Source organism: Bacillus rossius, chromosome 1 (assembly GCF_032445375.1).
Source record: "Bacillus rossius redtenbacheri isolate Brsri chromosome 1, Brsri_v3, whole genome shotgun sequence".
Taxonomy (NCBI): Eukaryota; Metazoa; Arthropoda; class Insecta; order Phasmatodea; family Bacillidae; genus Bacillus; species Bacillus rossius.
In genome coordinates, this window is record NC_086330.1 from 71,692,614 (window position 1) to 71,719,089 (window position 26,476).

The 26,476-nt window shown below is 40.4% G+C and overlaps 1 protein-coding gene and 1 long non-coding RNA gene across 2 annotated transcripts in view; one reads left to right on the forward strand and one right to left on the reverse strand.

Moving 5' to 3' along the window:
- LOC134537508 (probable cytochrome P450 6a14) overlaps positions 1-1,202 on the reverse strand; it is a 73,800-nt gene extending 72,598 nt beyond the window's left edge. The window contains exon 1 of the mRNA XM_063378024.1: positions 901-1,202. The gene's annotated coding sequence lies outside the window, so the exon portion shown is untranslated. The remainder of the gene's footprint in view (positions 1-900) is intronic.
- A 14,074-nt stretch (positions 1,203-15,276) lies between these two features.
- On the forward strand, positions 15,277-19,407 carry LOC134537526 (uncharacterized). Its single transcript, XR_010076000.1, has 2 exons — positions 15,277-15,504; positions 16,452-19,407. It is a non-coding gene; the product is annotated as an uncharacterized LOC134537526 (long non-coding RNA).
- Positions 19,408-26,476: the final 7,069 nt, after the last annotated feature.

Consider the following 26,476-nt stretch of genomic DNA (forward strand, 5'->3'; position numbering starts at 1 on the left):
GCAACCATAAGGAAAAGTGCAAAATTAGGGAAGTGGGTCACTTCCAGCAAAAATGGCGATATTCAAAATTGCGACCAAGGCCAAAGTTCAAGTTCAAAGATCAGAGTCAAAGGTAAAAGTCAAAATTGCAACAGTATCGAAAATTACATCAGTGACGTCATAATTCAATATGGCTGCCGTCATGTCACAATGCAAAATAGTGGACCAGCACCGCGCTCCTCGACCCAGGACCCTGTGCCGAACGTACTATTATACACTAATACAGACATTTAGTACGATAAGTTTTTTTTTGTCCGAAAATGTTGAGAAAACTTCGATGTTTAAATAATGATGAACGTGCATGTGCTAACGTGATTTTGCTTCCAGTTAAGGTACGACCTTCGCGTGTTCGTGGTAATGCCAGTGACAAGAGACGGCCGCAGTGGTAATGCGTGGCCATGTTACGTGCCTGATGTACGATATCGACAGATTATTGTCCTCTGTGCATGATGCTAACATTTTATCTAAATTTTCCACCATAAATATCAGAATCTGATGTAAACATTGACACGAGCATCTGTTTACGCGTGATCTTCACAAAATGTGTTAAATAATTGAATAAATAGTAATAATTAGATGAAAAATATATTTAAATACTCAAATAATGAAACATAAAAAAAATTGCACTGGAATCCAAACCAACAAAACTATACGAGATTTTAAAACGCACCAGCTGTGTCTACCATGACACACGATATTGGCACCTTTATTGACAAATCATAAGAGACGGGTAAAAATTCCCAGATTAAATTTACGACAAGCTGAAACTCAAACACTTGTACTTATTTGGCCCACAGTCCATGAGGAAATGTCTCCAGCCAACAACAAACCTGCCATCAAAGAACACTCGCAGACACTTACCAGCCAACGAATGCGTGAAATCAGAACGAATGTGTACAGATGTTTATTTTTAGAGCCCGTCCTGTCGATCGCTGGATTGGTGAATTCCTCCAGTCGCTGCAGAAGAGCAGTTCAGAAATGTTCGACTGTCGGTGGCGGGCGCGGTCTGATGTGCGGTGCAGATGCGGCGCGGCGCGGTGGGCGGAGCTGGCGCCAGGCGCATTCCCCGCCGGGCGTCTGGCGGCCAGGCGCGCGAGTGGCCGAGAGACGCTGTCCAGACGTGGCCCCGCTTCACCCGGCTCTTCCGGGACGCTGCCCGTGCACTGGCACTCTCCGCGTTGCGCAACGAGTCCGTTCCGACACGTCACTGCAACACGCGTATCTTGACGCAGCGCCCCACCACTTGTCGGTATTCCACAGTCACATAAAAATAAAAACGTTACAGAGTGGGTCTGGACGTGCACTCCAGCCGAGGGAAGCCTACAACTCACATAGTTTCGGTTCCCTGCAAGCAGTGGCGTAGCCAGGATTTGTGTATGGGGGGTGTTAAGAAGCATGCTCCCCCTCCCCCCCTCTGTATTAAAGCGGGTGGTCCGGGGGTCCTCCACTGGCAAAATTTGGATTTTAAGGTGTAAAATAGTGCTATTTTAGCAGTTTTTGGTACTTAAATTTAAATATTGTAATGGTAAATTTTTTATTAATTTTAATATGAAATTTGTTTGAGCGATGAATAAGAAATTAATTAAAGATTTGGTGCTAAGGGGGGGGGGGTTGAACCCCTAACCCCCCACCTCCAAGGGCGCCCATATGATAATTTGTAGGGGGGGGCCAGACTTAGGGGTATGAAGTATTTTTAATATTTTGGAAGACTTAACTGCGGCTTGTTACTAGCCATAAAATAGTTCCAGTTCTGACCCTGTTAAAATTTTTTGTCCTGTTACTAAAATAATAGACCACAGTACTCATTCGCCATAAAAAAATCTTTATTGGCTACTTTATTAATTAAATATTAACTATTTTATTGAAACAAATGAATTTTTAGAAACACAAATGCAGGAATAGAGTCCTTATACTTTTGAAGCGTCTCGGGTACACGGATATCAAGAATACAGTCCTTCAACTAATTGCTCTCTTTACCCCTAAATAAATGTCGCGTACAAATTAAATTAAAATAATTATAAAGTTTAAAACGTGTTGATCAAAATATTCAACTTTGGGAGAGAAACGATTTGAGTATGTTATCACAGTCAGAAAACAGTTGTTTTTAAATGTAACACCTGAACTACGCTTATAATTACAGTCAAAAATTGTTTCACAATTAAATGAATATTACTATGTTTCGATATGAATCATAATTGCTTATCATTTAAAATTAGCACAGATGGATTCAGTAGTAAAGCACAGAAAAAATTAGTTTATTATTAAACTAGACTATTTAACCAAACAGTATTTAGATGTTAAGGAATTAAGTGACACCAAAACCAATGAAAATAATCGAAAATTTCTAAATGCTGACATAACTCATATATCAGCTTTCCACAGAAGAGTTTAGTTCGGCGCAATTAATCCACACAAAACAACTGGACATACTATGTCGACGCGTATTTTAAGAATATAAGAAGATCCACATCGCAGTATAATTTTTTTTTTTCGTGTCGTGTGGTGCGGGCCCCCATTTGTGGTGCGGGCCCATAGGCTACAGCCTAGATAGCCTGCGCGTAAATACGGCATTGATAAACCCTTAAATAACATGTTCAGAACTTAACTTCAGAATTAAGAGTACATTAGAACCTCGATTTTACGGAGCCCGGACTGAACGAAGCCGCGATTTTACGAATACATTTTTTTCAGGAACCATCTAAAATTCGGAAAATTTGACACCAAAATATATTTTTAAAAAAATTAAAAAAACACTATGAAAACATATAAAGATATTAATTTTTAATGCACAGCGTATTCATATTTTAAAGCTAATACAACAGCCATTTACCGTTAGTGAATATTGTATAAGTTATTGCGGCATCAAACTCAAAATCGAAAAGAAAAAATGGACTAGGTACACTTTATTTGTCGCAAAGTTCGAAATTTCTTAGATTGAAAAATTATGCCAAGGCTGTAAAAATATTTATTTTACCGCAAATGAACTATACTCAACATTCCTTACCCATTCCAACATTTCCAGCTCGTGAACATAGCAACTGAGCTTGAAACCTTGAGAAGCGTGAGAGAAAGAAACGATATTGAGTAGCTACTTCCTCTCCTTTCCGCTAATATCCAGCAACCCAAGCCATTAGGCATTATCTTGACAATTTTCGCATTAATTACCTTCGCTGCATCGGTTTCCCAGTAAAAAACGCTCAAAAATGGTATGTGACGCAGCAAGTAGACGTGACGAGCGGATTTTCAACTAAGCTTTTTTTTAACTTACTATACAAACAAATAATTCCCTATGGCTATCACAAATTCAAGGGCTTCTCGCACTAAAATGTACTGTGTTTTTAATGAATGTCTGTCGTTAAAGAGCAGCGTTTTTTTTCACCAAATAAGCCTATGATTAAAGACCGTAAAAATTCGCGGATTCCTTTCGAGACAGGCTGGAATCCAAACTCGTTTAGCTTAATGCTGCGTCAGTGATTGGACCGCAATTTACCTGAAGGACTCTGAGCCAATGGCAAACACTCAACAAAAGAAGTATCGAATCATAAGAATCGCAGTAAACAGTTTCCCCGAGTCGGTAGCCAATGACCATGTGATAGTTGCCAGAGTACATAGGAGAATCGTTTAGTCTATCCTAGTGGTCATTGAAACCGCGAATTTTTCCAGTCCCTACCTATGATCACTTTTATGAAACAGTACAGGTGTACACTGAACTGTGTGCTTGTTCTCCTCGATTATGTTACTAAAAGTGCGTTCATTAATATTTTTCAAGCTGATTTGTTAAAGATTAACTGATAAATATGATAAGGTGAAGTCCATAAAAATGCAAGGCAGGGAATTCTTCCAGCTCATCAACCCGACCCTGGATAGTCTCGTCTGTGTTCAGTCGTCTCTGGCAAGGAGTGGACAAGTTTGCAAACTCAAATATAAATTTATTTTAGTAACACGCGTCTTACGAAAAGGAAAGATATCCAAGAAAGGCATGTCGGACAACCTACTGTCACCACACAAAAGTTAACATGATGCAATGCGTGGTGCAACTGTGTTTAGTCGCTGTGATGTCGCTTTTATATCACTCGTGCAATGAAGCAAGTTGTGGAATGTTAAAAAAAAAAATAAGGGGAGGGCAGAGGGCAGACAGCAGTCATTGTTTTTACTATATAATATTATATATATTCCGTTCAATAAATTATAACATGTATCTTCACAGGGTGGGGTGTTTGAAATTTTATGAAGATAACGATTTTACGAATGCAATCCAAGCGACTGTGAGCATACGTAAAATCGAGATTCCAGTGTAAATTGCTTTCGAGTCTACTGAAGGTAGCGGAATCCTTATCCCTTTAAACACTTTTGAAGGGAAAAAGTGGTTTTCCTCTAAATTAAAAATTCCAACATAAATTTTACGTTGTAGACTTTTCTGAACAATAATTCTTATTTGAGTAACTTTAAAGGTGTTAGCTTACCTTAAAAATTGTGAATATTCTGAGCGGATGTGACGAATGAGGAAAACTAAGAAACACTACATAATAACAATGGTTTTTATCTTTACACTTTTCACTTATTTATTTGCACTTAAGTTATTTATACTGACTGAATACACTAAACTAAATCTAGACCAGATGCATAAAACTGTAGGTAGACCTAAAGACTATTGAAAAATCTCTGTTTTGAGATGTTATTTGTGAACATACACATTATTATGACGAAAAAGTAGCAAAACATTTCGCCGTCTACAAGCACATGTCAACTGTCGCGTCGTCTAACTCTGACTGGTCTAAATCTGTTGTGTTGTGTTATCGCGCGAGCTTGGGTAGGAATACGAAGGGGAATGACTCGCCACGGGCGTTGCGCTTGAACAGCGTTTTCTCCCTGTACACAACACCTTATATCGCAGCAGCAGAAACTAATGCTTGAACTAACATAACAAATGAAATAGACATGTAAAAAACGATATACAATAATATCTTCGTGTTGAATCACTTCTACATAATACCGAATTTAAATAATTTTCTTTAAAGTAAAACACCTGACTACACTATATTTTTTTCCTTCCCTGAAAGCTAGGGGGGGGCCACGGCCCCCCCCTGCCCCCGGGTATGGGCGCCCTTGCCCACCTCCCCTGGCTACGCCCCTGCCTGCAAGAATTTCCGAAGATTTCCGAAGTTTTGCGTTTTGGTATTAACGCCACTTCAGCCGCTAAATCAGAAGTTTCCAATGAAAACAAGCATGTTGTGACTGACCTAACCTAACCTAACCCTTCGATTTTTTTTAATTTCAATTTTTGAGAGAAATCCGAGGTTGCACGAACGTGGTAGGGAACCGAAACTACGTGAGTTGTAGGCTACCGCTCCAGCCGAACGTCTCTTACTGGTTTTCGCTACTTTCTTGCTTTCGCCCACTTACTTGCTTTAATGGCTTGGACTGAATAGACTGTTTTTGCTTTTTGCGATGGCAAGCAATTGTTCAGAGCGTAAAGTACCCACAAAGGTTTAATAAACTATGTTGCTATGACGCATGGGAAGCTGCAGCTGCAGAAACAGGATTCGAATCCGAGGCATGTGTGAAAATAATATCATCTTCGTTGGCAGCCCTCAGACGGGAGAAAAGCTAAATTAAAAAAATAGAACCTTATTAAACAGAAAACGTTGTGTGGGTTCGTGTGTTTAGTATGACGTAATTGCTATCAATTCAATGCAATACAATGATAAATATTATGTATATAGCTGTTGAGTATTGAAAAATAAATAATTTATAATTTTTTTACAATAATCTTTGTCCCTTTTTTTCTTCGTAGTAGTGCTGAGGCAGCCACTTGGCAACTACAATGTACCATACTCCCGACGTCTAAATGACTGGCAGTGGTGGCTACAGCGGGTAGGCGGGTAGGCCCGGGCCTACACAACATTTTCAAAATTGATAAATGTAAATAAGACTTTTTATAAAAATACACAATTCATTTTATAAGTTAAGTTTATTTTGAAAACATTAAGAAAAGTAAATCAACAAAAAGAAACTGTAATCTTCTGCTCTTCTAAAAAGGGCAGTTTGCAATGAAATTAAACTATACATCCACCTGCATATTTGTAACATTTTACATTAACGTACGAGTTGTGTTGTAATAATAACCTTACATTAACTCAAGTATAATCCTAACAATTAATTGTGTGACCTTTATAGATATTAAAGTGTATTTGGATGACACACAATTATACATTAAAAATAATTCTTTGAATTATATATGTGTGTGTATGTATGTATATATATACACATATATATATATATATATATATATATATATATATATATACATATATATATGACTTCAGAGAGAAACAAATTACCCTCAGAAAGCCACACACTTACCATTTTGCTGTAACCTCTCGTGTCTAACGCGAGGGGCACAAGGGATGAAATGGAAAACAGAGGTGTGCAATGTGTTACACATTTATTCATCCAGAAACACATACCCTTAATGACATACAAAGATTAAATACAGAATATTATAACGAAGTACATTTGATTTCAGAGCCTTGGATCGTAACAGAAGTCGAAAGTAACTGCGAACAAACAGACAAAACAAATGATTAGCAGAGCCCTTATTTTAGTGAAACCGCCTTAACAAAACACTGGGCTTGCGGCTCGTCAACTACCACGCGACCCCGGCGGGGAAGCATCGGCTTACACTGTCAAAACAAATTACGTGACAGCAAAAATAAACCATTTTTTACTGCTCCAACCAGAACATTTACACACATTAATGAAATATACTACAAGGAAATCTGCTGTTTGAATAGTAAACAAGTTTTCTGACTTGGAAACTCGATTAAGACACAACTATAAAAATTCTAATTATTTACGTTAAACCACTTAAGACTGATATTACTCTTAATAACATAATTATTACACATTACTGAACAGGTAAACAAGTGACAGATAAGTTAAACAGCAATTAATATCCTTAATTTTCGAATCTTTTCTTACGTTTCAATTTACTTGTTACTTTATTTACAAGTTTAAAAGGCGTAGTTCAAAGGCGAACATGTATGCTGTACTGATGTGGATATTGCTGTAAATGTTGCAAGTCCTTGTTTGGCATTTACACTTTAAAATCTTAGGTTGGCAATAGGAACGACTCAACCAGTTTTCCCACAAATATTGACCTTCCAGTTATTTCTTCAAAATGTAGTAACCGTTGCTTTCGGGATTTACTGTTTCTAGCCTAATCAATAAAAAATATGTCTCTTATCGGTGGGTTTTTATGCTCACACACCGTCAGCTCGAAACCTTGCCTCCGTCACCGCTAGCCCCTCTTCGGTTGCAAGTTTTACTCCAACTGGTCTAGCTGCCTTAACGGTGTCGTTGTTAGCTCCACACACAGTTTTACGATGAAGTGTCTTACCAAGTTGAGTGGAGTTTGGTCGGGCAGCGTGACGGCAGGCAGGCGAGGTTCTGACGGTGTAGCTTCTGGGCGGCAGCAACTCCCCACCTCGGTCGTCGACTCGGAGCTGTCTATCCGTCCCAGGGAAAATTGGGGACCCTTTATACCCTGGAACTTGAGGTAGAAAACATCGGAGATTGTTCTGGGCCTACATGACCGGAAACTCCGCGTAGGCGACGTCCGGTTCAAAGCCCGCCACACGAACTCCGCCGAGCATTTCCGAGCGGCTCCGATGCTTGGCCCGCGGCGCGCGATAATTCCTGTTGGCCGGGTAGCATCGGGCGCGCGGTTAGGCGCCACGCAGACGTCATCGTGTACGTAGAGCGAGAGCATACGTAACATTGCATTTGAATTTTAAAAATTCCCCGGACCACCATCTGTTGCGGTGGCCAGACCCCCCGGTAGAGCCCGGGCTCCCAAAACTGTGCGTACGCCCCTGCGGTACAGTCCGGGCCTAAACAAAAATAAATCCTGCAGCCGCCTCTGACTGGGAAACACGGAACTCTTGGATGTTCGTGGTGGTGAGAGGTTCGGCAGTAAACTACGTCATATTTTTATTACGCGTATGGTGAGTGCGATGCGCACTCTCGAAACCTGTTCCGCAACAGGTTTTAGTTACCCTAAGTGTGAACGCACATTAATAATATAGAAAATATTTTAGAGCAAAAAATTAACTTAAAAAATATTTATCATTACAATCACGTCAGTAAAATTTCTCACCATAATATTAACAGCAAATATTTGTTTGGTTTATGTGCGTTCGAAAGCTCAGAGTGAATTAAAGTGAGTTATAAATTTTTATTTTCGTTGTCTACTTCCGGAGCCCATCAAAACATTTAAATGAAAAAGCTTACAAGACAACCTGTATGGCTCTTCCAATGTCTGTATACTACAAAATGAATTCACTTAGTAGATACTATAAATCGAACACGCACAACACTCTTCTTCAAGACAACGTCCAAATAAAAATTTAAATAAAGAAAAATAAAACAATTTATCAGGACATTCCTAACGGAATATTTCACGTTACCATACATAATAATCAATAGAGAAAGAAAGTAACATGAAGCTAATTCAAAAACAAATAGTGGTCGCTCGTGCCCTACAATACTTACAGTTAAGTTGACAGCATAACTAGGGAAAACAGTTCCACTAAGTGTTTATCAAGTGAAACTGCTTTGCAGCCTGTAGGGTAAGTTCGTGTGATGACGTCATTAGAGCGTAACGAAGATTAACTTCGAAATAAAGCGTAACAGCGATCAGGAACTGAGCGGTGTACTGCATTTCTGTTTGGCACCGTGTTTATTCCACTTTAACTTATGTGGCGAAACCAAGCGGATACGATAACTCATTGCACATTACACACATTATTCTGAAGCCATTTAAAACTACTATAACATGAGTAGTATGTGAATGTATTTTCTGGCCCAGGCGTCAGGCGGTGGAGCCGGGAGCCGAGCCACATCTCTGATTGTGACGTCACGGCGGCTATCTTGGATGAGTGTAACTGGACACAGCGTAACGGGACACAGCGTAACGGGACAAGTAGATCACGGCGGCCATCTTGGATGACCGTGACCTTGACCTTTGACCTTGTCCTTGACTACGGCAGACATATTGGATCCACCATATTGGATCCGCTATATTGGATCCGACACCTTTAAATCGAGCGCCCCACTCATTATGATGAAATTTTCGTCTCTGTCGCCATATTGATTTTTTTCTGTTCCACTGGAGGCCACCATCTTGGATACCGTCGACTTTGTTTCTGCTGTTTGTTCCTAGAGAGCGCTAGCTTCGCTCTTGATTTTTTTCTGTTCCACTGGAGGCCACCATATTGGATACCGTCGTATTTGTTTCTGTTGTTTGTTTCTAGATAGCGCCGGCGTCGCTCTTGATTTTTTTCTGTTCTACTGGAGGCCGTCAACTTGGATACCGTCGACTTTGTTTCTGTTGTTTGTTCCTTGAGAGTGCCAGCGTCGCTCTGTCACATCACATAAGGTCGATGTTCCATTACCTTCCATAGCTATTATTGTCCGCAAAATAATTGGAAGCGCTGTGATTCGAAGCATCGCAGCTCTGATCTTTAGGTTGGAAAACATACGCCTTTAACCGCACGCCCATCGAGACATTTATCAGGCTGAGAATTAAATAAGGTATGTGCCTATATAAAAATAACATGCATATTCGGACTTGTATTTTTTTTTTAATTTTAAGTAATAATAGCACTACCTGTTCGAGACAGAACCACCATCTTGTATAAAGACGTAACTGTTGCAATTATCATTACCTACGGTCGCCATCATGAAAATCCGTAATTTTTATGTCAGAAAATCGGGAAAAATTTTAAAAATCATTAAAAAATATTTAATCGAATTGATAAATAAAAATTTAATAAAATATAACTTAAAAACCACTGTTGTACTTATCGTTACGGTCGCCATCTTGGATTACATAAATGTTGCATGTTTCGATACATCCCACCATCTTGGTTGAGTACGATGCCATCCTTACACTTTACATTATGACCGCCATATTGGATCCTATAAATGTTGCCATTTCCGTTACGCCCACCATCTTTAACTTTTTTAATTATTATCCGATTTTAATGGAAAAAAATTAAAATTCATTAAAACATTTACTTATTAGAATATCTACTGATTGATCAGATCGATTTCCGTCCTTGGTTCTAAACCGCTAAGAGCAAAAAAAACATCTGATCCTTCCTCCACAGAAGCCACCTACAGACTGACCTACCACCAATACCAAGGTATATATCGTCAGCTGGTATGACGTCATGTCCGCCATCTTGTCTTCGTCCGCTGGAGACCGTCATCTTGTTTTCGTCTGCTAGAGTGTGCTGGCGACATGTCAGTATAATTTTCTGTTCACCATACCTTTAACCTCGTCTGTTGGCATTGAACTTTGTCATTGACCTTGAACTTTGACCTTGACCTTGAAATTTGACATTGACCTTGACCTTTGACCTTGAAATTTGACCTTGGCCTTTGACTTTGACCTTGACGTCCATCATGGATCCGTCATTTTATGTTCAGTGCATGCTACCAGGAGCTACTACCTGCTAGTGGTCATTGCCACCATCATGTTTTCGTCTGCTGGAGGTAACCATCTTGTGTGTACTCGTCTTACCATCATGCTAGTTTTATTCTAACCTGCTACAGTGCAGTAATCATTTATTATTACTGAGGTGCCCGCCATCTTGAAATTTGGGCGTCATCTTGAAATCATGTAATTATTTAGCTAGAAATGCGGGAAAAATTCCAAAAGTCTCCGAAAAAATCAATTATTAATTTTCAAATTGAATCGATGGATTCCTGTCCACGGTTCGATTCTTGACCAGTGGCAGTTGTAACTAATTATTAAATAAATTTTAGATTCTGTTTTCCATTACATTTCGCGGAGTTTATTAATCATTCACTCTACGAAAAACAACTCAAGACAATATACCTGACCAACGAATTAAATACAGTGCCGATTAGCCTAACATGAAAGCCATATCCGTTCGATGACAAAGTGAAGAAGTGTGCATTCAAGACATCGGCTGCAGTAATTTACAGATCTGACGATGTGAAGCAAACTGTTAAACACAGTATCCAGAAACTCTGTCAAGAAGAGGAGGACTATGTCTGTAAAGGTTCTAGTTGGTCTCTGTCTAGTATAAACCGATTGGAGCTAAGAATTAGCCATTTCACGCCTATGCAGGGCTAAAAGTTTATAAGATTGTTAACTTTCGCAATTGTTCCTGTAGTAGAATAGAAATTATGTAATAAATTTAATGTTTCTAAAAGAACTTGGGGTGTTTTATTCCTCGAACCTGACACTTTTCTGCTATTTAAATTAAATTTAGTTTTAGCTTCGTCCATAGATCGAACCAAGTATCGATTCAATATGTAAAGTAATGTGTGATTTTTCCGATGAATTTTGGAATCTTTCCCGAATTTCTAGGTCAATACATACCTATATCTAAGATGGTGGTCGTAATGACTTATAGGATGATGGTTGATTTGGAAACTATACTTCTTTTAGGACTTTGATCATTATTTACTAAAATTGATATATTTTTACATAAAATTAAGATGTTTTGTATCGTCCAGGGATATAACTAAGTACGGGAATCGATCTAATCAATCAGTATTCTGATAAATTAATTTTTTAATTAATTTTGAATTTTTTTCATTAAAATCGGGTAATATATAAAGATTTTCAAGATATGGCCCGTACGATAGTTGATACAGTGGTGACAATTTAAAATGTCGAGTGTGGTGTAAGAGATTTTTATTACTTTAAATTGAGATTTTTTTAATATTTTAATAAATTACTGGTTTACTCTCGCCGGAAATCGAACCGAGGACCGAAAACAATTAAGTAACTAAACATTTGAAGTAGGCAATTTTTTAAAATATTTTTTGGAATTTTTTCGGAATTTCTAGCATTGAAATTACGGATTTTCAAGATGGCAGTCATAACAAAATATGCAAAACATTAATAGGATCCAATATGGCGGTCGTAACGTAAAGTGTAACGATGACATCGTACTCAGCCAAGATGGCGGGCGTATCGAAACATGCAACATTTATGAAATCCAAGATGGCGACTGTAACGATAAGTGCAACAGTGGTTTTTAATTAATATTTTATTAAATTTGTATTATTTAATTTCATTTATTTTTTTTAATGATTTTTAAAAAAATTCCCAATTTCTAACATAAAAATTACGGATTTCAAAGATGGCGGACATGATGTCATACTAGGTGACAAATTATCAACTTTTCAAAAAAATTGGTGGGTGTCAGTCTGCCTGCAGCCACCATGAGGGGAGTATTGGACGCCATTTTTATTTTTTTGCCCTCACCGGGTTCGAACCAATGACTCCGAGCTCCATGTCGAAAAAGTGCGTGTTTTAATATTTTTTTAAATTTTATTAATTGATTTTTTATCAAATTAATTTTTTTTATTAAAATCGGACAATAAATAAAGATTTTCAAGATGGCGGCCGTAACAGAAATTGCAATGGTGACGTTATAATCATATTTGACGTCAGAGGCTTATCGGAGGCTGTAGACATGGATGCTTAAGCCTCTTTTAAGAATTTGTGTTCTTTCTAAGGCAAAAGACTTTTTGAAGTTTTTCGAAATCCTAATTTTTGAATTTTTGAGGAAGAAAACGAGAAATTTTCCCTCAAAACGTTAATTTTTAAGTCATTTTGAGTCATTTTTGAGGAATTTGAGGTATATTTGAGTCCAAGATGGCCGCCGTGACGTCAGAGCAATCGGTTATTGACCCGGCACCAGCACCACAACCCTGAACCCTGTTCCAGAACCGGCTATCCTATACTACTTAAACTCACCAATTTGTTGAAAAAAAGTAAATTTGCATGGCAGATTGATAAATCAACTGTGATTGAGAACAAAGCACTTTTATTAGCTTATGTGAGGTTTATCAATGAACAAAAGAAAATTACCGACAAAATGTTGTTTGCTAGAACTTTGATCACTGATACGAAGGAATCGTCGATTTTTAAAGTGGTACAAGATTATTTTGAGGAAAAAGAGATTCCCCTAACCAATGTGAGCGCTTGCGCAACAGACAGAGCTCCTGCCATGTCAGGTCCATGCTGGGTTTCTAGCCCACCTTAAGAAAGAATTGCCAGTGGTCATCACTATTCACTGTCATTCATCGTCAACACTTAGCTGCGAAAAAATTGAGCAGTGTCCTTCCTGCATGAAACCTTACAACTGGTTATGCTGGTGTCAACAAGATCAAAGCTAATTCCCCCAATGACCGTCTGTTCCGACAACATTTCCATGAAAATGATGAGGAATTCGAACGCTTGCATCTACATACGGTCGTGAGGTGGCTTTCCAAAGGAAGCTGTTTGCGCTGTTTATTCGAATTATTTGACGCTTTTACTGAGTTTCTCGACACGTCTGATTTTCATTTGAAGTAAAGTGTAAATAATAAAGCAGGTTTACTATTTTTAACAATTTTATTACCGTATATAAAAACAACCCAAGCGGTTTTATCTGGTCACTCTTAAATAAAATAGAAAAAAAAAGGGAAATGGGCCACAAAAGGTAGGGAACCACTGCTCTAGAGGAATTATTCCGACAGCGTCAAGAATAGGGCCCCAGGAAAGAACTACCTACACCCATATTACCTACAGTTTGAGGCAACAGAAATGTTTTACAATACGGCTAACTTTTAGTTAATAAGTTGAAGGACTGTTCATAGTTTTCAGAACATTTTAGTGTGGTACCAGATAATTTATTTTATTGCAAGTTATCATTACAATGGTATGCCTGCATTAAGGCGCTCACATTTATAGAGCATAGTTTTTTTTTTTTCTTAAATGTGTAATGCCAAAATTAAAACTGAAATAATTATTTTTTGCAATGTTGGACGATGTCTACTTTAACAATACTTTATATATATATTTATATTTAATGTACCTTAATAGTTTGACGCATGTGAGATAACTTTGCTTGAAGTATGCATACCTGTAAGTGTCTGAAATAATTTACAACACATCGAATTTAAATATGGGTTAGGTAGACGAAAGAAGCCAGTGAAGTATATTAGAAAGTAGGTTCCTCATCTTATATTAAAAAGCTAGTATATTGAGAACGTTTAATGATTGAAATTTTTTTAAAGAATCCATATGTGTTTAAAAGTTAATGCTTGGATGAGAAAGGTGCTTCGTGGAAACAATAGGATTCTTTGGTAGGTAATGTGCTGAAAATTCAATATTTTCTTGGCCAAATTATTTATTTTAATATAATTTGGAAGAGTAACATGATATTCTTTTTCAGCAAAACATATGATTATTGAATCCTAGTGGTATTTTCTACCTTAGCTTTCCAAAGACAGCTCGACTGCCTCTAGTTCTTCAGTGCTGAGCAGCAGTGTGTCCACTGTCCATGATCCCATGCTGCATTAGCAATATTGCAGATTGCCCACCATTACTGGTCCTATACACTGCATTAGAAACATTACAGAGCACAGACCATCCCTGATCCAGCATCTGTGGTCCACGCTGAGATAGCATCATTACAGAGTGCTCATCATCCCAGAACCCACGCTGTTTTAGCAACATTGCAGTGTCGACCATCACTTGTTATACTGTGTTAGCAACATGAGAGCTAAAAACAGTGCCCGACAGTCTGGTTTGGGGGTTTCCGTTGACGTCGACCCAAGTGTCTCCCCTGCTCATAAAGACCGTTATGCTGCGCCAAACCCTGATCCACCCCTGCCCCATGCAGTGTGTTGAGTGTTATTGTGTGTATTTGTTTAATGAACATACCTATAATGTAATGAACTCTAGTGTTATTTATGTAATATTTTGTTTGTAATAATAATTAGATGTTTTTCATAAATATGTCGAATATTTGTTCAACATTGTCCACCGGGCGACGAAGCCGAGGCCAACACCCGGAAGCACCCGAGCGCTGCGCGTGTCCTTCGGATTTAGGGGGGGGGGGGGGGGGGGGGGAGAACGTGCGGACGAGTGATGACGCGCGGCAGGGGGGCAGTGGGCGTCTGGTGAGAGGACCTAGTAGATTGACCTAGTTCTTTTGTAAATTCATAGGTAGCGTTAGTGTTCATGATCAAATGTCATTTGAATGTTTATAAGAAACTAAATTTATGCAATAAATACTAATAATGCAATAAATATAGTGTAATATTAATGTATTTTGATTTCAAAAACATTTGATTTGTAAAAATTGTTTTTTTTTTGCAGTAATATTCGTTTACATATTGATTTGAGCAATATAGTTGCTCTTTTTTTTTTTTTTTTTTTCGGTTTGTTGTAGATTTTGGTTGAGTGAAAGATGGTTTTTACAATGGAGTTTGATTTTTCATTTTGAATTATTTTCCTATATAATTGTGAATTAAGAAGCCGATGTAGATGCCTGTGAATACACATCGATGTTTTGTGTCTTCGTGCAGGAACAGTATTACTGTTAATCCTGATGTGACAACATTCAGATTTCCATGAAGCCGAAGCAAGTGAGTACTGATGTTTATATTATTAAAAAAATTACAATAAGTGGTTTAACATGTTAAGGGTTAGGCATTTATGTTAAGGCTTATTATACAGGATGTATAGAGCGATATTATCGAAACCTGAATTTGCGCACATAATAATTTTGTAATTAAGTAGTATAATCATTTATTTATTTTTAATAACCCACCTATATATATATATATATATATATATATATATACACACACATATATACACATATATATACATATACCCATTTGGGGATAGTATGGGCTTAGTAAAATTACCATAAATCAGTAATTTAAATGTACTGATTTGTGATATGAACCCTAAAAATCGTTTTGTGTTACTGAATTTATATTATTTATACAATATGTGATTCAATGAAAATTAATATATCGTAATTAAAAGAAACCTACCAAATTTATTCAGTGGCGTAGCCAGGATTTGTGTATGGGGGGTGTTAAGAAGCATGCCCCCCCCCCCCCTTTCCCGTATTAAAGCGGGGGGTCCGGGGGTCCTCCCCCGGGAAAATTTGGATTTTAAGTTGTAAAATATTGCTTTTTTTTAGCAGTTTTCGGTACTTAAATTTAAATATTGTAATGGTAAAAATTGTATTAATTTTAATATGAAATTTGTTTGCGTGATGAATAAGAAATTAATTTAAAGATTTGATGCTAAGGGGGGGGGGGGGGGTTGAACCCCTAAACCCCCCCCCCCCCCCCTGGCTACGCCACTGAATTTATTACACTCTACAGCACTTTAATAATAAAACATTAGCTCTGAAATATATACGTTCATTGAGTGGTAATGCTAAACTAAATACACATAATTAAATACATGTATGTTTATACCTTATATTTATAGTAGGCTACATGCTAGCTAATAATCTGGAAATACTGATTTATGTACTAGCTCACACTATAAAAATTTTTTGTTTTGTTTCCAGGTTATTGAAGTGGATTGCTGCAATTGGCTATGACCTTGATGCCAGTAATGCTGAAACATTTAAAACTAAATATGTGTGTTCCGAACATTTTGATATTGGAGCTTTCACTACATGTGACTGCATCAAATTGAATCGTGGTGCTGTTACAACATATTTTAATTCTGTGGACAGTGAAGTATGGATCTATTGTTATAATTTATTATGTCTAGAATGCTGCCAAATATAGGTGAAATGTTTATGTTACATAACATAACTTGTAAGATCTACTTGTGCAGATATATATTTTCACCTGCCTCTAAGGTCCTTTGTTATTCACAGGTAGCATTTACATGTGATGGGCTGAAGCAGTATTTAACATTATTGGTCAACATGCAGTCCATCATTACAACCTTTGTACAGGCGCATACAAACATATATGTATGGGGTATTTCACACTTTTTATTTGATGTTAAAGATTGGTATGGTGACCGGGATACTTTTTTTTATTAAACCTCCTACACAGTTCTCTACTGTTTCCCTTATCTGTTGCCTTAACATTTTTTTCCGATCAGTCCAATTCCTTGAATCACGTTGCAAAAAAAGTCACAATACATGGGATTGGGCCACTCTCTTCAAAGAATTGTAATTCGAGTTTAAACATAGCAAGGCTGACCATAAATTGTAGAGGCAAATTTAAAATGTTGATCTTCAACATATTTATAACCTACTAGCTGACCCGGCGAACTTCGTACCGCCTTAGCGTAGCAATGATGCACTACTTTATTTTGTATAGCTGACCTATCTTAGGTATGAGTACCTATTCAATTTGAACTGGAATCTATAATATCCTCCATATTAAAATGAATCCATAATTCCCTGGTATCACTATAACTGAAAAGGACCTTACTAATTTAATTAAATAAAAAACAAAATATATATTGTCAAAATAGTGTTTATTCCATAGGATTCAATAATTCCACTAATGTTTTTACAAATTGCTATTGAACAACTTGGCATTTTTAAGTAAACAATTAGCTCAATACCACGCGCGCTCTATAAATCAACTAATAGTATCTGTACCCCTCACTGCTTCTCTCTACTCTAATGCTTTTTGATAAACTATATTTTTAGTTTTATGTTCTGGCGCGTAAATAAATAATGTTGATGGTTTTCCGACACGGGAACAGGCGACATATAATTGGCCATGTGAAAAACATGGATTTTCTAGTTTGATGCCACATACACTTAGCGACTGCCCTTGCGATTTATTTATTGATATTGCAAATGCAAGCCGCACTGGAAACTGTAAACGCTTAAAGCTGAATGTCATAAGGTTACTTTAAAAATATTTATATTGTACAAAGTGTTGGGTTAGTTTGGAAATAATTTTATATATGGTGGTTCAGTATTCTTAAATTTTCTAATTTTCCGTTAAATTTTTTCTTTCATAAGAACCTTCTCGTGACAATAACAAACACAACAAAAAAAGAATTAGTGAAATCGGTTCAGTCATTTACGCGTGATGGCGTGACCAAGGGAAATAGGAATTCATTATTCTTAAATTTTCTAATTTTCCGCACAATTTTCTTAATTTTTTCTTTCATAAGAACCTTCTCCTGACCATAGCAAACACAACAAAAAAAACAATTAGTGAAATCGGTCCAGCCGTTCACGCGTGATGCCGTGACCAAGGAAAACGGGTTTCATTTTTATATATATAGATGATCATGTGATGTATATACAACTAGTTAGAAAGTAAGTTGTAGTATAGTATACAATTGAACCTTCAATAAGTTCTACATCCACACTTAAAAACTTATTTTTACTTGATGTTTTAAGTTCAATAACTATTCAGTATAAAGGTTTTTTTTTACATTATAAACTACAAAAGTATTCAGATTTGTAAATGTAATGAAATTCCACTGAGCCCTCTACCTTTTTTTTAACTACCATTTCTGCCTTGTGGCCTTGTTTTTCTTACTTTTGTGTTCATTATAAGTTACAACCACTCATTTGATTTATTGTGTTAAATTAAATGATATTTAAAATTGGATGTCACTTCATAAGAACATCCAGGATTACCTGTATTCACAGCGCACAATTATACAAAAGTTTTTTATGTATGTAAAAGTGTTTTACGTAAGGCAGTGGACACATACATGTATTGAGTAACATGAGAAAATTGAAATATCTAAAATAAAATTAAAAGGTTACAAGCTTTTATATACATGCAGCTCCCAAAAAAGTCTGCATACTAAAAAATAACACATGCTTTTAAATGAATTCTTACCATCTTATAAACTAGTAGTATTTTGTTATTTGGTTTCAAATGAATTGTTTTTGGTTAATTTATTTGACTGTAGGGATTAAATATCATTTGTAGAATAAAGTGTGAAAAGTAGTAGGTATTGATCGATTTAACTGTAAGTACAAAATATGTGTTACATTTCTTGTAAGTTAAAATTGTTCAGGTATTATAAATTAGCTGGAAAAAGCAAACTCATGACTAGAATAAATTGTACTGTTAGGTATGTTTCGAAGAAAGACTACCTGTTGCAGTCGTTACCATGTGTATGTACCACATTTTTATTGTCATGATAACTGCCATAATTTTGTACAAATAAATCACTTAGTACATAAAATATGGTTATGGAAATTTTGATTTGAGGACAAAAAACTCCTAACTATCTTAGAAGCACACCATAGAATCTGTTCAAATTTGTTGTCAATTTTAAAAAATTTTATAACCACCTGATAACCACCAAGGGTGCTGTGGGTAAAATAATGAGGGGTTAATGGACAAACAAATATTCTTAATTACTCTATTAAGTTAACTATAAAATCTATAACAATTATTGCAATTCTTCTAAAACTTGTATAAAACTTTGATCTGAAACAATTTTTTTAGGATTAACCAGTGCTGCAAGAAGTTGAAAATACCAGTGGGTGGAAATTAAAAAAAAAAATAATAATAAAACTTCTGTACAGTGTACACTATCGCATCCATTCTTATTTATTTAAAACTTTCTAAATATCTTCTGAAACTTTTATGTAACCAAACATTTTTGCAATGAGTGAAAATAATATATTCAGAGACAAAAAATGATAACTTTAATTATTGCAGTTGCTCTCTGTATGCTGACTGCATTGCTAAAATGCACATAGACCTCCAATTTAATTAATAAAATAAAGTATTATGCAAAATGTTGATAGCGAAACAATTAAAATTGTGCCAATCTCACCTGTGTACATGAAAATCTATATTATGCTTCAAATAGGCTATTTTATAAACCAGAAAATGAAATTACCAATTTAGGACTTTCCATTACCCTTAGCATTCCTTTACTGCATCTTATTTTTTTGTTCAGTTATAATTAAATTTTGGTATCTTCTTGTTATACGTGGGTAATTTGTTCCATATCACGTACTCAAGTTTAAGCCTTGATCCTGTATGATTGATCCTGTGGTACATGATGCTTGCTGTCTTGATTTAGTACATCAAAGATCCTGGACATAACAAAAATATTACAATAAAAATAATTTTAGGAAGTAAAAAAAAAATTACTTTAAGATTTTTATTTGATGTGATAATACCATCATAATTCATTGTTACATCACAATTTTTTTTGTATCCAGGATCTTTCTATGTACTAAATTAAAACAGCAAGCATCATGTACCACAGGATCAATATTATATTCAGGATCATGCCATTAGGATCAAGGGATAGGCTTGGATACGCTATACGGAACATTTACCCACATTGTGTTTAAATATAAATTGTTTCATCTTGTGGGTGAAGAGAAAGAAGGTATCCTCAGTCCAATTCTTTCATCTACTCCATAGTACATATGTTTCTAAGAGCTATACAGTTGGTTTTAGATTTATTTAGCAGTAGTTAGCTTCAAACCAGAAATTATATTAGGTCTTTACAGCATTATTATGTGGCATCGATTTCCCACTTTCAAAACTTATGGCCCAATGGAACACTTGTGCATGCCTAGGTATCTCCTCCCCATTCTCCCGCCACCGATTCCCCAGCGTACTGCACCGCTCAAGTCGCTACTTGAGTCGAAAGAACAAAATTCTGTGGACAGTGAAGGATGGATGTATTGAACTTTAAAAATAGCCTTTTTAGTTTTGTTTCAACCTTGCCATATTATGGTTTACGTAGTTGTGTGAGATGCACTATGTACACAAAACTTAGTTTTTTAGTTTATTTAAATTGTGAAATCGTCAAATGTTATATTCATGTTCCTTTTTTTTTTCTTGGGTTATGTTTGTAACTTTGACTCTTTTTGTTTATTCATCCCGCTAGGTTAAATGGGGTTTTAATGATTTTCCATTTGAAAAAGAAAAATGTAATGCCCAAACGTGACTTGAAAGAATTGAGTTACCACCTGATCGTTTCTGTGATAACTAAGGAGAATTTTAATTAGCATATCTCATTTAGTCCAAAATTTAAATAAATAAAAAATGAACAGTTTTTTTAACACAGGATCACTTTCAGCACATTGAAATTGTATCGAGCATCCTGCAAATAAGATTATGAAAAAAATTCAAAAGGCTATTATTATTATTAATATTATTATTATACGACAGAAAATATCCAGTTCGATAGCTCGAAACACGTTGCTAATCGATTTGTGTTAAACATATCGATTTATATCGTTAACGCACTTTCGATCACGGTATTTCATTTGTAGATTCATAGATGGCAGCGTAATCGGCGATTGTTTGTAGGTACAGAAAAACAGCGTTGAGTTTCCGGTCTTTATGATATATGGTCGTTGGAGAGGACGACGCGGACGTGCGCAGAGGGCCCGGTCGGAAAGCAGAGACTGGTGAGACCAAGCGCGATAAGTGGGGAGTCTAGAGAACTACTAAGCGCAATCAGGGATCTATTCGTCAGGCCCAAGTGACGAGTGGCCGCTGAGACGAGTTCAGAACCTGCGAGACGTACGCGAGTAGACTGTGCCGAGGGCGACGTAGAGTCAGGATTAAGTGTGGTACATCGCGAATCATATCTGTAAATATTCATAATTGTAAATAAGGGTTTCAGTGTCAAGACATCACCATCGGGTGTGTCACCACAGCAGCGTGGCGGACATAACGCCTCAGTCGCCAACATCTTAACGTAATTTCATCCCGACTATCAACGAGAGGGGGCAATAGCTAGTCTATCTTACAAACGTATCACTAGACTACGGGGGCAGCCCGCACTAGGCGCCTGCCCACCGAAACACGTGCAGCCGAGCATCACTCCGTGGTTGCACGGGTGTTGTGCCTCAGGTAGCCCCATGTAAAGAGACTGTGTGAGGAATTAATTTAAAAAAAAACTGTACCGAACCTACAAACTTTTACTAGTAGTGTGGATAGGAGTTTTATATATTTTTCCCCCGCCACAAGGCCTAAACCCCGACCCGAGTACTGAGCTCGGACAAGCATCGCATGGGGGAGTGATATCCGCGACTACACCGTTCTATAACTACTCTTTATTCTATGGACATGGTCGATGGTCGTTTTGACGCCCTCTGGAAGGTGGACTTGGAATTTAAACATAGCGCTCTCTAACACAGGAGCACAAATGATCGGTACACTTTCAAAAATCATATAAACTAAACATTGTGAATGATTTACCGTAAAAATTTAATGCAGCTTTTTGGACATATGGCATTGCAGTTTTGCACTGTTTTGCCATGGAAAAATTACGAATATTTTTTTTTTGCAAATGTTTCTGATGCGTTTGTTGCAAGTTGCCTCCACTATAAGAAGCAACTAGTGTTTATAACGGCACCTACCGCACAGAAAAAGAATTGGTGCAGGCTTCAGTTAGTGAAAAGGGCTTCGGTAACTGTTGTGCAACGTGAATTTCACACATATTTTTATGAAAAACCACCTATTTATGCATGGTACGAGACATTTAAAGAGAAAGGGTGCACTTTCAAAGATAGAACTCGTGGTCGGCCCTCTGTGCCCGAGGAAAATGTGGATCGTGTTCGAGCATCATTTTCGCATAGTCCACAGAAATCAATTAGGTAAGCAAGTCGACAACTGCAGTTGCCACTGCCGTCGTCCCGGTAACGGAGGCTGCGTTAGCGGGTGAGCCTAGTAGGGAAGTCGGCTGGTATACTGTTCGGTCCGGATGGGCGCCAGGCTAGCTTGCAGCTAGGCCACGATGGGTGTGGGTCGTCAGCCCCTGTGCAGCTCACTAGGCTCGCCGGCGGTGCGGAGTTCGCGTCCGGAAAACACTCACATATCTCACTATTCGCGTCTCACGTCTCGCGGTCTCACGTCTCGCGGAGTCTCACAGGGTTACACTTCTGTCCTTGGTCGCGCGCGGGCGAAGACTGACTAGTGATGGTGACTGCGCGGAGGAGGGGTGTGAGGGTGCATTTCGCCAGCGAGGGCTGGTGCTGGCGGGGTGGGGACCGGTCTTTACTGCCCACGGAGGTACGATGTCAAATGCCCCCCCCTGGAGAAGACCGGTCTTACCCCGCGCTCTGGCCCCCGCGGCGTGTTTGCACCCTCACTGCTGGCAGCAGGTCCAGGTGGGAGGCACCTGTGAGAGCTGCCGCTGGTAGGGTCTGCGCTCTGCTTCCCCCTGTGTCCCTCGTGGTGTACCTGGGGGCGGCGTCTCCAGACGAGGGCCCTTGGGATGTTTCCCATGTGGTATGCCTCCAGGTACCTGGGTGGCTGTCGTACTCGGCGGGGGTGGTCAGGTCGACCGTCTCTTGCCCGACTCCCCAGAGGTTTTGGGCTGTCATTGGTCTTTACGGTGGTTACCCCATATTCGGGTTGCCCCCGCGTTTGTTGCAGATGGCATGGACTCCTTTCTTGCGCTGGGCTTCCTACCGAAGGGCCCATCTGTGGGTCCAGTGATGCCATTGTCTCTCTCTCCAGGCCGATTTGGACTGACAATGAACGGTAGGGCACCCTCTCCCGCTCAGGGATACCTGGTGACATGTCTGTATTGTTGGTTTCAGCTGCCTGATAGCACTGGGGACTCCCTGTTTTGCAACCGGGCCATGGGCAGTTCGGGTTTTGGCCTCTTGGTCCGGGTGTTGTGGGCCGGTCTCCTGCATAGTCCTCCACGAAGGGGGGGTGCGGTGACTGTCGGTGTGGTCCGATGGGTGGTTCTTCATCCGGATCGCTCACATACATTGTGAAGGTGGCTCCTTCTAGGGGTGCAAGGTGGCCCCAGGCACCGCGAGTGGGCGACTCCAGTGTTTCTGGGTCTAGCTCCTCCGGCTCAGTCACGACTGGTAGGGTGGGCGGCATGCCATCAGCTTCGGGCTCAGATTCCTCTGCTGAGACATCTGTGATGCTGAATTGCCCCAGGTTTTCTTGTTGAGGCTGCGGTCGGCACGGGGTTTGTACGTCGGGTAGTTCGCTATTCCTCCCAGCGGAGGGTGTTTGCAGTTCATCCGGTTCCCCCTGTGACCTCGTGTCGATGGATGGGCAGTTGGGAGTCGGTGTCCCCGGGAGCCTGTCTCCTGGGAGTGGGGCGAGTCGTAGGTCATCCCGGTGTATTTTCTTCACTCGGCGCCCGCCTAGGCATACCTGGTATGTCGTCTGGCCGAGCCGTTTCTGAACGGTGTAGGGCCCGCCCCATCGCGGGGCTAACCCCGCGCAGTAATTGCGAGGGGCAGCTGACAACGGGTGGACCCGGACATAGACTTGATCCCCGGCCCGCACCCCAGGAGGGGGTTGATTTGTTATAGGTGTGATCTCCTGCGCGTATGCCCATTGCCTCTGGCGTGCGCCCTCGTGTGCGAGGTTGCGTCGCTGGGTCCGTTCCTCCAAATCTTCCGCTGTGTGCGGAACCCCATGAGTGGTCCACTCCCCGGGTAGTGGCAGGTTGCGCCCCTGGACCATCTCGGCGGGTGTCATACCAGTGGCGGCGTTCGTCCGGCGCCGGATACAAAAGAGTGCGTCTGTGAGGTGTTGGTCCCACTGGGCATGGTCCTGGCCCAACCGGATGCGGAGTTGCACTTTCAGCTCCTGGTTCCTGCGTTCCGTGGGGTTGGCCCGCGGGTGGTAGGCAGGTGTAGTGTGGTGCCGGATTTGTTGCTCTCCACACCAGGCTTTCCAACACCGGCCCAGGAACTGACTGGCATTGTCCGTGAGAACCGACTGTGGGTAGCCCCAGCGTGGCAGGAACTCTGTGCTCAAGATCTTGGTGATCGTGGCCGCCCGCACGTTCCGACATGGGTAGGCCTCCGTCCAGCGTGTAAAGAGGTCGGTTACTACGAGGATGAAGCGGTGTCCTCTAGGAGTTCGTGGGTAGGGGCCCATCACGTCGAGCGCTAGTGTTTGGAATGCCGTGGTGGGCTCACGGGGCTGCTGTTGTTCCTCCCCATCTCGTCTTCGAGCCTTCCGCGACTGGCATATCTCACACTCACGCACGTAATCTCGTACATCGCGGGTGACTCCGGGCCAGTGGTAGAACTGACCCACTGCCCGTCGTGTTTGGTCAGTACCTGGGTGGCCGGCCAAGTCATGGTCATGGTCATGGTGGAAACGTAGCACAGCCTCCCGTGCCTCGGGTGGTACATATGTTTTCCACTCGACATGTTCCCCGGGTGCTCGGTTCATCAATGTCCCATCCTGGGTACTCCAAGTCTCCTGATCTCCTTCGGTCACCTGCTGGCGTCGACGGGCAGCTTCTGGTGAGAATTCTTGTGCCTCTAGTACCCGTCGGTGGACGTCGTTCGAGGTACACGGAGGATCGCCCTCTTCCAGTGTGTCGGCTGTGATCCGAGTGCAAGTCGCATCTGGGTGAGGTAGCCTGTCTCGGCTTTTGGGGGGCAACATGTCTTCCCACTCTTCTGGGTCGATCAGCTCATTGCGCTCGTCCGGCTCACGGGACAAAAGGTCGGGCAGCTGGTTGTCTGCTCCGGGGACGTGTTCGACGTTGAAGTCGAAGGATTGTAAGAACAACGCCCACCGGATCAGTTTGCCCTTCCTTCCCTGCATTGTATGCAACCAGGTTAGGCACTGGTTGTCTGTGCGAAGTGTGAAGGACTTCCCTTCCAAGTGTGGGCGGTACTTCTTCATCGCCCACACAACAGCCAGACACTCCTGCTCGTTACTATGATAACGACGTTCTGCCGAGCCGAACTTCGCGCTGGCATAATCTATAACTTGCCGACCCCCATGCTGGTCCAGGTGGAACAGCACGGCCCCTACCCCCAGGGTACTGGCGTCGGTCTGCAAGTACAAATGACGCTCTGGGTCGACCCGTGCCAGAGTATGGCATTGTGTGAACACCATTTTGACCTGGCTGAATGCTTTCTGAGCAATTGCATCCCACCGGTAGCGGTGTTGTGGGGACAGGAGGTCAGTCAGGGGGGCAATGACGTGAGAGAAGTTCGGTACATAACTCCTCAGCCAGTTGATGAGGCCAATGAACCGCTGCAATTGCTTGCGGGTCCGGGGAACCTCGGCCTCTGCGATTTTCTGCAGGTGGCTGGGCTGTGGGCGGTTACCCGCTGCGTCCACGACGTGTCCCAGGAACTCGACTTCTGAAGCGCCGATGTGGCATTTGAGCGGAGCTACCGTTAAGTGGTGAGTGGCCAGCCGCTCCAGGACGAGTGCTAGGTGTTGGACATGGTCTTCCCATGTCTCAGAAAACACAATGACATCGTCTAGGTAGGCCATGGCAAACTGCCCCAAATAGCCCTCCAGCACTCGTGTCATCATTTCCTGGAATGTTGCAGGCGCGCACTTAAGGCCGAAAGGCATGGCTCTAAACTGGAAGCGCCGCCCATCCGGGATGGTGAAGGCTGTCTTTTCCCTGTCCCCGTGCCGTATGGGCACCTGCCAGTAGCCGGCCTTCAGGTCAAGGGTGCTGAACACCTGGGCCCGTCCTAGCCCAGCTAAGGCGGCCTCGACACTGATCTGAGGGGGGGGAGCACTGACGGTGATGGCGTTCAGGGGCCGGAAGTCGACGCAAAACCGTAATGAGCCATCCTTCTTGGGGGCCAACACCACACAGGAATTGTAGTGACTACTGGATGGCTCGATGACGCCATCTTGCAGCATC